Source organism: Scyliorhinus torazame, chromosome 2, assembly GCF_047496885.1.
Source record: "Scyliorhinus torazame isolate Kashiwa2021f chromosome 2, sScyTor2.1, whole genome shotgun sequence".
Lineage (NCBI taxonomy): Eukaryota > Metazoa > Chordata > Chondrichthyes > Carcharhiniformes > Scyliorhinidae > Scyliorhinus > Scyliorhinus torazame.
The window spans coordinates 378902857-378913672 of NC_092708.1; the positions used below are offsets into that span (position 1 = coordinate 378902857).

The 10816-nt window shown below is 52.5% G+C and overlaps 1 non-coding gene across 1 annotated transcript; it reads right to left on the reverse strand.

The window, feature by feature from the left end:
- Nucleotides 1–1004: 1004 nt before the first annotated feature.
- LOC140408143 (U2 spliceosomal RNA) lies at nucleotides 1005–1195 on the reverse strand. Its single transcript, XR_011940060.1, has one exon. It is a non-coding gene; the product is annotated as a U2 spliceosomal RNA (small nuclear RNA).
- Between the last annotated feature and the right edge of the window lie 9621 nt (nucleotides 1196–10816).

The window sequence follows — 10816 nt, forward strand, 5'->3', positions numbered from 1 at the left end:
TGTCCCACGTAGTAGAGGTAGCCACGATTTACTCCAATAGCGAAATTGGAGGGGGGATGCAGGATGGCTCCGTTGCTGTCCGTTCTTAGGGTCACCTTGACCTGGTGCTCACTTGTCCAGATGCCGAAGGTGTCTTTCACTTGCACGCTGTCACTTTTCAGCTCAGCGTACCTGGCGAGGAACGTGAGCACATCAGATACAGGGACGTGGGGGTTGTACGTGTGCAGTGTAACAACCCGATTTCGCTGTGCCGGTAGCGTAAACAGAGGTTCCGCAGTCAGGATCGACAAGGGACTCTGGTTACCTTTTTCCTTGAAGACGTTCAAGAATTTGATGCACGCTGCGACGCTCTTGAAGGTGACATCAAAGAAACCATTCTTGGGGAAGTTTTGCAAGCAGAAGATCTCTGTTGCTTTAAACCCACAGCACTCGAGCAGCACCTTCTTCACGAAGTGTTTCCGGTCCAAAGGTGACTCTCCATCCGTTTTCTTCACTGTGACTCGGACAGTGTTTCGCACGCCCCAGCCTGGTGGTCGGGATGCAGCTGCATCCATAGCTCGTACGTTGGGTGTGAAACTGTATCGGCGTTAGGCCTAAACCCGAGGTTTAGGCCAGCATGTAGATCCACCAATAGCAGCCAAGCTCCAAACGTTTCTTCTTTGACGACTTCAATCCCTCCGAGTTCTCCAATCCACGATCGTCATCGAAATCCTCAGCTTCCCTCGATCAAATGAGACTACACTTGATCTTAGCCAAAAGGCCGAGAAGCGGAGTAATGCACATTGAAGAGTGAAATGGGTGGTGAATTTCGAATGAGTTCCCTTTCGCCGTTGTGCTTGTAAGATGCGTTTGGTCATTCTTGATGACACCCCGGGGCCAGGTAGATGGTGAGTAGCAGCAGCCAGTTGCCAAAGCATTTTGTTGTGTGCTGAAAGAAGTGTGAATAAAGTGTATATTTGTATGTGTTTGAGCTGTTTTTTGAGTTTGAAATTCCCCATGAAGGGGTGGTGTGCACCGTTGCTGGAGATACTGCAATACCAGGTCGATGCGTGGAGTGGACGGAGCAAGCCCCTATTCCATCTCCCTGCTCCAAAAATCAATTTAATATATGGTCCCCAGATAAGGGACGTATCAGATATTAAACTGATAAGAACAGATACTACACTTGATCTTAGCCAAAAGGCCGAGAAGCGATGGCCAATGTTCTTGAGTTGCCCGAGTGCCATATGCCCTCCCTCTTTTACAGCACGCTGACAGCATTCCAAAGACTCTTCGATGAAAGCACTGACACTTTCACTCTTGCCACATTGCTCCTGGCCTTTGCCATTGAAACAGGAGATTCATATTGACAGAACCTGCCTCTTTTCCCCTTTGTCAATCAGACTGCATGACAGTTATGTAAATGAGCAGTACTCCACCTATCCACACGTACGTCACTGTCACCGCTGCGGAGCAAGCTTTTGAAAACACTTGCATGTCTTGCCAGTGAGAATGCAGCAGCAGCAACCTGCCTTTTCCCCGTGGCCCTGCAAATATTTTCCCTTCAGATAATTATCCCATTGTCTTTTGAAAGGCAGGCTTGAAACTGCCCACAGCACCCTCTCTCAGGCAGTGCATTGCAGATTCTTGTTTTAAAAATATATTTATTAAAGTTTTTTAACAACACAATTTTTTCCCCTTACAAACAATAACCCCCCCCTCCGTAACAAAATCGCACTGAGCAAGATATATACATGGCAAAATGGTATATTTACATAGCTTTATACACTGGCTCTCGCCCGCACGTGCCAGTTTCCCCCACCCTCCATGTTATCTCCTGCTCATCCATCCCCTCAAACAATCTCTCGTTCCCCCCTCCCCTCCGCCCCCCCCCAGTGTTGCTGCTGACCGACCTTCCTCTAACGCTCCGCGAGGTAGTCTAGGAACGGTTGCCACCGCCTGCAGAACCCTCTCAGGGCAAACTTAATCCTCTCCAGCTTTCTGAACCCAGTGCATTGCAGATTCTAACCACTCGAGCCAGGCAGGAAGATTTCCCCTCACGCCCAAAGACTGTATCATGAAAGGAATTCTGCTAGCCCAAGTCTCGCTCGCTCCTGTGATACTGGTTTTGGCTTGTTAAACGAGGCCCTCTTGTTGAAACCATTGTGTGAGAACAGTCAATGTTTAGGCCATTCGCACCATTATTGGACATCAGCTCCTGCGAACGGCAGCCTTTGTTCAAAGCTGGCTGCAGCAGACAAACTGTCTGTTGGCTCAATTGTGTTAGTGTAGCTGGACTGCTTTTGTCATACAAGGTGACTTACACGCCAGGATCTTTGAGATGTTAGCCATTGTTCACTTTTTTTTAAAAATGTCATTCGGATTTTAACATAAATCGTGCAGATAGATAAACGGGTACGATATAATTGGGATTACGGTGACCAAGGATGGGAACTGAATGTCCCTGGGTATTCAGTATTTCGGAAGGACAGGCATAAAAGAAAAGGTGGGGGCGTGGCCCTGCTGGTTAAAGCGGAAATGAACACAATGGTGAGAAAGGATATTAGCTTTGACAATGTGGAGTCTGTATGGGTGGAGTTGAGAAATACCAAGGGGCAAAAAACATTAGAAGAGAAAATGCTGGAAAATCTCAGCAGGTCTGGCAGGAAGAGAAAAGAGCTAACGTCCCGAGTCCAGGTGATCCCCCGCCAAAGCCCAAAGAGCTTTGACAAAGGGTCACCCAGACCCAAAACATCATCTCTCCCCGCCCCCCCCCCCCCCCCCCCCCCCCCCACAGATGCCGCCAGTTCCTTGATTGTCAAGGTTTCACGGTTCAATAGTTCAGATTCTCACTGGGGCTTCACATTTGAAATGAAAATGAAAATCGCTTATTGTCACAAGTAGGCTTCAAATGAAGTTACTGTGAAAAGCTCCTAGTCGCCACATTCCAGCGCCTGTTCGGGGAGACTGGTACGGGAATTGAACCGTGATGCCGGGGACCTGGAAACCTTAGAAAAAGTTGCATTCCTGGGATGGAGTGACCCCCCTCCCCCGCTAAAGGTTCATCCCAGAGAACATCGATCAAGCTGAAAGTGAAAACAAATGTGCAAAAGAAAAATCAGTTGGAGCAACTTTTGTTTTATTTACAGTAGAAATGGTTCTTACTTCACAGCTATTCAGGGAGAGGTTTGAAATCAATGTCCAGAAGAAAGTTTTGTAATGGATGAATAATTTTGGCCACTATTTAAGGAGATGTGTGCCAAAAATGAGACTGAAGGGTCAGTGTGACAATCATTGCCTCACCCTTCACATTCCCATTGGTGGGAATTGTTATTCAAACTCTTTATAAATGGGCAGTACAGTGGGTTAGCCCTGCTACCTCACGGCGCCGAGGTCCCAGGTTCAATCCCGGCTCTGGTCATTATCCGTGTGGAGTTTGCACATTCTCCCTGTGTTTGCGTGAGTTTCGCCCACACAACCCAAAAGATGTGCAGGTTCGGTGGATTGGCCATGCAAAATTGCCCATAGGTTAGATGGGGTTACTGGTTTATGGGAATAGGGTGGGGGTGTGGGCTTAAGAGGGGTGTGCTTTCCAAGAGCCGGTGCAGACTCGATGGGCCGAATGGCCACCTTTGGCACTGTAAATTCTATGATGTCAGTTTCCTCTTGCGTGCAGCTTTTTTGTCCGTGTTTGGATCGCGGCTGTAATTGGGTGAGGAGCTGAGTGACCTGGTGGAACCAAACTGAGTGTCAGCGAGCAGGTTATTGCTGAGCAAGTGCTGCTTGATAGAGCCGTCATCAACACCTTCAGAATAATTACTCATCATCAATATCAGAACAGCAAATATATTTGACAGGCCCAGATGCGGGTTAATTTTATAACCCACCTATACTCTGTCCACTGACACTTTCAATCACTTCAGTTTAATCTGTTTCAGTATTTAACACCCATTCAGGAGAAATCAAGCGACACCGTCAGAGGGTTCCTTACATTTTGGATCATCGTGTTGCTCTATGTGTGGGTCTATGTATTCATGCTGTGCTCAAGTGGCAGCGCCTCGGAGAACAACTGCCTCTGCTCAGACAGTCTGTGGTTTACCTTGTGTAGAGTAAGGGTTAACTCAAACACCAGCGGAAGGAACTATGTCAATGTCACTCGTTGAGGGGAAGCTGAATGAGTGGTATCTTAGAGAGTAACTCCAGCGATGTCCTGCCCTGACTTTTTTTTTATTAAGGTATTTTTGGCATTGTAAACAGTTACAGTAATGTGCAAATATCAACCCAAAAGAGAAACATAGTGCAAAAGACCAAACCTCTCTCGTAAACAGTACCCGCCTATTTATCCCTTCCATTCTACTCTAATCTACCCCCCTCCTGCCCCTGCTGACGTTTAATTCCCCGCGAAGAAGTCGATGAATGGTTGCCACCTTCGGGCGAACCCTAATACAGATCCTCTCATGGCGAACTTAATTTTTTCCAGCCCCAAAAAGCTCGACGTGTCCGAGAGCCATGCTTCGGTCTTCGGGGGCTTTGAATCCCTCCATGCCAGCAATATACGTCGCCGGGCTACCAGGGAAGCAAAGGCCAAGATGTCGGCCTCCCTCTCCTCCCGGACCCCCGGGTCTTCCAAGACCCCCAAATTTGCCACCACTGGACTCGTCACCACCCTAGCTTTCAGTACCTGGGACATGACGCCCACTAACCCCTCCCAGTATCTACTAAGTTTTGGGCATGCCCAGAACATGTGGACGTGATTCGCTGACCCTCCCGCACTTGTCCTCCACCCCAGAAAATGTACTCATCCGGGCCACCGTCATGTGGGCCCGGTGGACGACCTTGAACTGGATCAGGCTGAGCCTAGCACATATTGCAGTTGAATTTACCCTACTCAGGGTTTCCGCCCATACCCCCTCCTCCATCTCCTCGCCGAGCTCCTCCTCCCACTTGAGCTTCAGTTCCTCTGTCTGGGACTCATCCCCTTTCATAAGTTCTCGGTAAATATCCGAGAGTTTCCCCTCTCCTACCTCTCCCCTAGAGCCTACTCTGTCCTGGATCCCATTTGGTGGGAGGCGCGGACAGGATGGGACCTGTCTGCGTATGAAGTCACGCACTTGCAAGTACCAAAAGTCATTCCCTCTTTCTAGTCCGAATTTCTCCTCCAAAGCCTTCATGCTCGAGAAGTTCCCCCCGCAAGAACATATCGCCCATCCTTCCCACCGCTGCCACGCTCGGAATCCACCGTCCATACTCCCAGGGGCGAATCGGTGGTTGTCGCATATTGGAGACCAGGCCGATGCTCCCACCTCCCCTACATGCCTCCTCCACTGGCCCCAAATCCGCAGGGCTGCCACCGCTACGACCAGGGCTGCCAAACTGGTACCCCTGCACGAAGCCGCGTCCACTCGCCCCCAAATAGACCCCGTACCCACCATCCAATTCCTTACCATGGCTATGTTGGCCGCCCATAGTAGTTGCTGAGGTTCGGCAGCGCCAGCCCCCCCCTCGCTACGGTTCCTCTCAAGCATCGCTTTCTTCACCCGCGGGGGCTTTCCCGCCCAGACAAAGCCCATAATAATCTTGTTGACCCTTTTGAAGAAGGACCGCGGGATGAAGATCGGGAGGCACTGAAAAATAAACCGGAATCTTGGGAGGATTGTCATCTTTACCGTCTGCACTCTCCCCGTAAGTGATAGCGGGAGTGCGTCCCGTCTCCTAAACTCGCTCTTCATTTGCTCCACCACTCTAGTCAAATTTAGCTTATGCAGCCTGCCCCAGTCTCGCGCCACCTGTATCCCTAAGTCTGGGAAACTTTCTCCGACCATCCTAAATGCAGCCCCTTCAACCTGTTCTCCTGGCCCCTCGCCTGCACTACAAACATCTCACCCGTAGTCATGTTCAGTTTGTACCCTGAAAACCTGCCAAATTCTCTCAATATTCCTAGTATACTGTCCATCCCAGCCAGCGGGTCCAATACGTACAGGAGCAGGTCGTCAGCGATACCCTGTGCTCCACCCCTCCCCTAATCATTACCTCTCTGCCCCCGGGGGCATGATGATCACATTGAGTCGTCTTCTCAAGTTGGCTATCAGCTGTCTGCCTTTAACAAACCCTGTTTGGTCGTCCCCGATCACCTCCGGGACACAGTCCTCAGTTTTAAGCGCCAAGACTTTAGCCAGGAGCTTGGTGTCGACGTTAATCAGGGAGATTGGTCTGTATGACCCACACGCTGTCCTGCCCTTACTTTACCATTGGAAATAGTTAGTTTGCTGCTGGGGGAGGGGCGATGGGGAGATATTGCTGAACTTGTGAGAGCAGCAGGGGGCCGGCTGACAAATTCCTTTGTCGCTGGAGAATGGGGGTGGGGGGAGGGGTGGGGAGGCCCATGGATGAAGGAAGCCTCCATACTTTCCTCTTCTCTGGAAAGCTTCAATGAAGATTCAGATTATTTGGAGGGAACAGGATTCAGAGCAGAACGAGGAAAAAATAAACCAAGTTTCAGATGCGAGTAAGGACATTTTTCAGTGACTATGGGGATTGGGGAAGAAAGTGGAGGGACATCATGCAACCTATTAAGATGTTTAAATGTAGGAATTGATTCTGTGTCAAATTGGAGAGTGTGGTCAGAGAGTGAAGAGTTCTTCCTCTGAGGAAGGGGCGTAAGGGAGAATGCGTTTATGTTTCAAGCATTACCTCTTTTTCCAGAACAAAGAAACAAAGGCCTGAATTTTATTTAATTTTTAACCCCAGGGAGGGTTTTTAGGCGGGGCGGAACGAGGTGGGAAATTGAAGGGACAGGATTCCCATCCTGACCTCACAATGAGTTTACACTGGGGCAGGCAAGGCCTCAGATGGGGAGCTGCCACCCTTGTCCCAATTGAGGATCATAAGTGGCCAATTATTGGCCACTGCAGGGCTGTTTCCCAGCCTCAATCTTTAGGGTGGTGGGCCACCCAGATTCGGACACGCCTGCCCTCCTCTGACCCTACTACGCTCCAGAAACCCCCTCTTTACCCTCGAGGTCTTGTTTGCCCACACAAAGCCCATGATGCTCCTACCTACCCGCTTAAAACAGGCCTTGGTAATCATAATAGGAAGGCACTGGAACACAAAAAGAAACCTCGGGAGGACCATCATTTTAATCGACTGTACCCTGCCCGCTAGCGAGAGTGGCAACACATCCCATCGTTTGAAGTCCTCCTCCATCTGCTCCACCAGCCGCGTCAAATTAAGTTTGTGCAGGGCTCCCAACTCCTAGCTACCTGGATCCCCAAGTACCAAAAGCTCCTTTCCGCCCTCCTCAACGTCGTCTATCCCTCTTCCCTGGTCCCCTGGATGCACCACAAAGAGTTCACTTTTCCCTACATTGAGCTTATAGCCCGAGAAGTCCCCAAACTCCCTTAAGATCTGCATGACCTCCACCATCCCCTCCACTGGATCTGCCACATACAGCAACAGGTCGTCTGCACACAGCGACACCCGATGCTCCTCTCCCACTCGGACCACCCCCTTCCATTTCCTGGACTCCCTTAATGCCATGGCCAAAGGCTCAATTGCTAATGCAAACAACCGGGGGGACAGGGGGCACCCCTGCCTCGTCCCTCGATACAGCCGAAAATACTCCGACCTCCGCCGATTCGTAACCACACTCGCCACCGGGGCTCTATATAGGAGCTTAACCCAACTGATAGACCCCTCCCCAAACCCAAACCTCCGCAGCACTTCCCAGAGATACTCCCACTCCACTCGGTCACAGGCCTTCTCCGCGTCCCTAGCTGCCACTATCTCCGCCTCTCCCTCCACCGATGGCATCATAATCACGTTTAGGAGCCTCCACACATTGGTGTTTAGCTGCCTGCCCTTTACAAATCCCGTCTGGTCCTTGTGAATCACCCCCGGGACACAGTCCTCAATCCTCGTAGCCAGCACTTTTGCCAGCAACTTAGCATCCACATTAAGAAGTGAAATCAGCCTATACGACCCGCATTGCAGTGGGTCCTTGTTCCGCTTCAGGATCAGAGACATTGTCGCGGGCAGGGTCCCCCCCTCCCTTGCCTCATTGAAAGTCGTCACCAGCAACGGGGCTAGCAGGTCCGCATACTTCCTGTAAAACTCGACCGGGAACCCATCTGGTCCCGGGGCCTTCCCCGCCTGCATGCTCCCAAGTCCTGCAATCAGCTCCTCCAACCCAATTGGCGCCCCCAAACCAGCCACCTCCTGCTCCTCCACCCTCGGGAACCTCAGCTGATCCAGAAATCGTCGCATCCCCTCTTCCCCCGCTGGGGGCTGAGATCTGTACAGCTCCTCATAAAAGGCCTTAAATGCCTCATTTACTTTCACCGCAATCCGCACCGTAGTTCCCCTGCCATCCTTGACTCCACCTATCTCCCTCGCTGCCATCCTCTTACGGAGCTGATGTGCCAGCATCCGGCTCGCCTTCTCCCCATACTCGTACGTCGCCCCCTGTGCTTTCCTCCACTGTGCCTCTGCCTTCCCTGTGGTCAACAGGTCGAATTCCGTCTGGAGACTTCGCCGCTCCCTAAGTAGTCCCTCTTCAGGGGCCTCTGCATATCTCCTGTCCACCCTCAGGATCTCCCCCACTGACCTCTCCCTTTCCCTGCCCTCTCTCTTCTCTCTGTGAGCCTTGATGGAGATGAACTCTCCCCTGACCACGGCCTTCAGCGCCTCCCATACTACCCCCACCTGCACCTCCCCGTTGTCGTTGGTCTCCAAATACCTTTCAATGCACCCCCGTACCATCCTGCACACCTCCTCATCTGCCAGCAAACCCAGATCTAGACGCCACAGCGGGCGTTGGTCCCTCCCCTCTCCCAACTCCAGCTCCACCCGGTGCGGGGCGTGGTCTGAGATGGCTATGGCCGAGTACTCCGTTCCCTCCACTTTCGGAATCAGAGCCCTGCTCAAAACAAACAAATCTATCCGGGAGTAGGCTTTGTGTACGTGGGAAAATAAAGAAAATTCCCTGGCCAGGGGCCCAGCAAATCTCCACGGATCTACTCCCCCCATCTGGTCCATAAACCCCCGAAGCACCTTGGCCGCAGCCGGCCTCTTTCCCGTCCTAGATCTGGAACGATCTAATGCTGGGTGATAAACAATTTTAATGAGGTATTTTTTGGCATTGTAAACAGTAGAATTACAGAACGAGAAAACAAAAGGACTGTACAGTAAACAAAATACAGTAACCCTCCCTCTCTCTCTCTCTCCTCCTCCTCCCCCCCCCCCCCCCCACCCCGGGCCCATTGCCACCCTTATGTTCAATACTCTGGACATGACGTCCTCAAACCCCTGCCAGAATTCCTAAATTTTGGACACGCCCAAAACATGTGGACATGGTCTGCCGGTCCTCTCAGACACTTTACACACCTGTCCTCTACGCCGAAGAATCTGTTAATCCGGGACACTGTCATGTGGGCCCGGTGGACGACTTTGAGCCTGGCACATGTTGCAGTCCCATTAACCCTGCACAGCGCGTCCAACCACAGGCCTTCCCCAATCTCCCCTCCGAACTCCTCCTCCCATTTATGCCTCAGCTCCTCGGTCTGCGTCTCCTCCGCCCCCATGAGCTCCTTGTAAATTTCCGAGACACTTCCCTCCCCCACCAATCCTCTAGACACTACCCTATCTTGGATCCCCCTTAGTGGCAAGAGTGGAAAAGGTGGCACCTGCCTGCGCAAAAAGTCCCGCACCTGAATATACCGGAATTCATTCCCCCTTCGTCAACCCAATCTTGGCCTCCAGCGCCCTCAAGCTAGGGAAGCTCCCTTCCAAGAACAAATCTCCCATCCGCTCAATCCCCGCCATCCACCATATCCGAAACCCCCCGTCCAACCTCCCCGGGGCAAATCAATGATTGTCACATATCGGGGACCAGACCGATGCTCCCGTTGCTCCCACGTGCCTCCTCCACTGTCCCCAGATCCGAAGGGCCGCGATCACTACAGGACTGGTGGGGAAGCACGCCGGCGGGAACGGCAGAGGCGCCGTCACCAACACCACCAGACTGGTACCCTTACATGAGGCTGCCTCCACCCACTCCCAAGTCAACCCAGGTCGGAGAATCGGTGGGGGGGGCGTGAATCCCGCCCCCGCCGAATATTCCGGCGCCGGAGATCTGGCGGGGGCGGGAATTGCGCTGCGCCGGTCGGCGGCCTCCCTCCGCCGATTCTCTGGACCGCGATGGGCCAAGTTACGGCCTGTTTTTGCCGGGCCCCGCCGGCGTAAATCAAGGTAGGTCCCTACCGGTGGGACCCAGCTCCTTTGCCGGCCTCCGGGGTCCTCTGGGCGATCTGGCCCCCGGGGTGCCCCACGGTCGCCTGGCCCGCGGTCAGGGCGCACCGTTCCGCATGTGGGCCTGTGCCATGGGGGCACTCTATTCCTCCGTGCCGGCCGTCTAAGCCTCCGCAATGGCCGGCGCGAAGGTGAACCCCGCTGCGGCGCCAAAGGCCTTCCACGCTGGCCGGCCGGGCGCAAACCACTCCGCACCTTTGGGGCGGTCCGACTCCAGAGTGGTTCCCGCCACTCCACTGCGCCGTTTCTGCCCGTCCCGCCAATTCCCGGAGAATCCCGCCCCAGGTGCTTGTGAGGAGAGTGCAAGCAACCAAAACACATCCGTTTTTCAAAACCAGAACGTTTTGGGGAAAGTTCATAGATTGTCATAGAATCATAGAATTTACAGTGCAAAAGGAGGCCATTCCGCCCATCGAGTCTGCACCGGCCCTTGGAAAGAGCACCCTACTTAAATCCACGCTTCCACCCTCTCTCCATAACCTTTTGGACACTAAGGGACAATTTAGCCTGGCCAGCCCACCTAACCTGCACA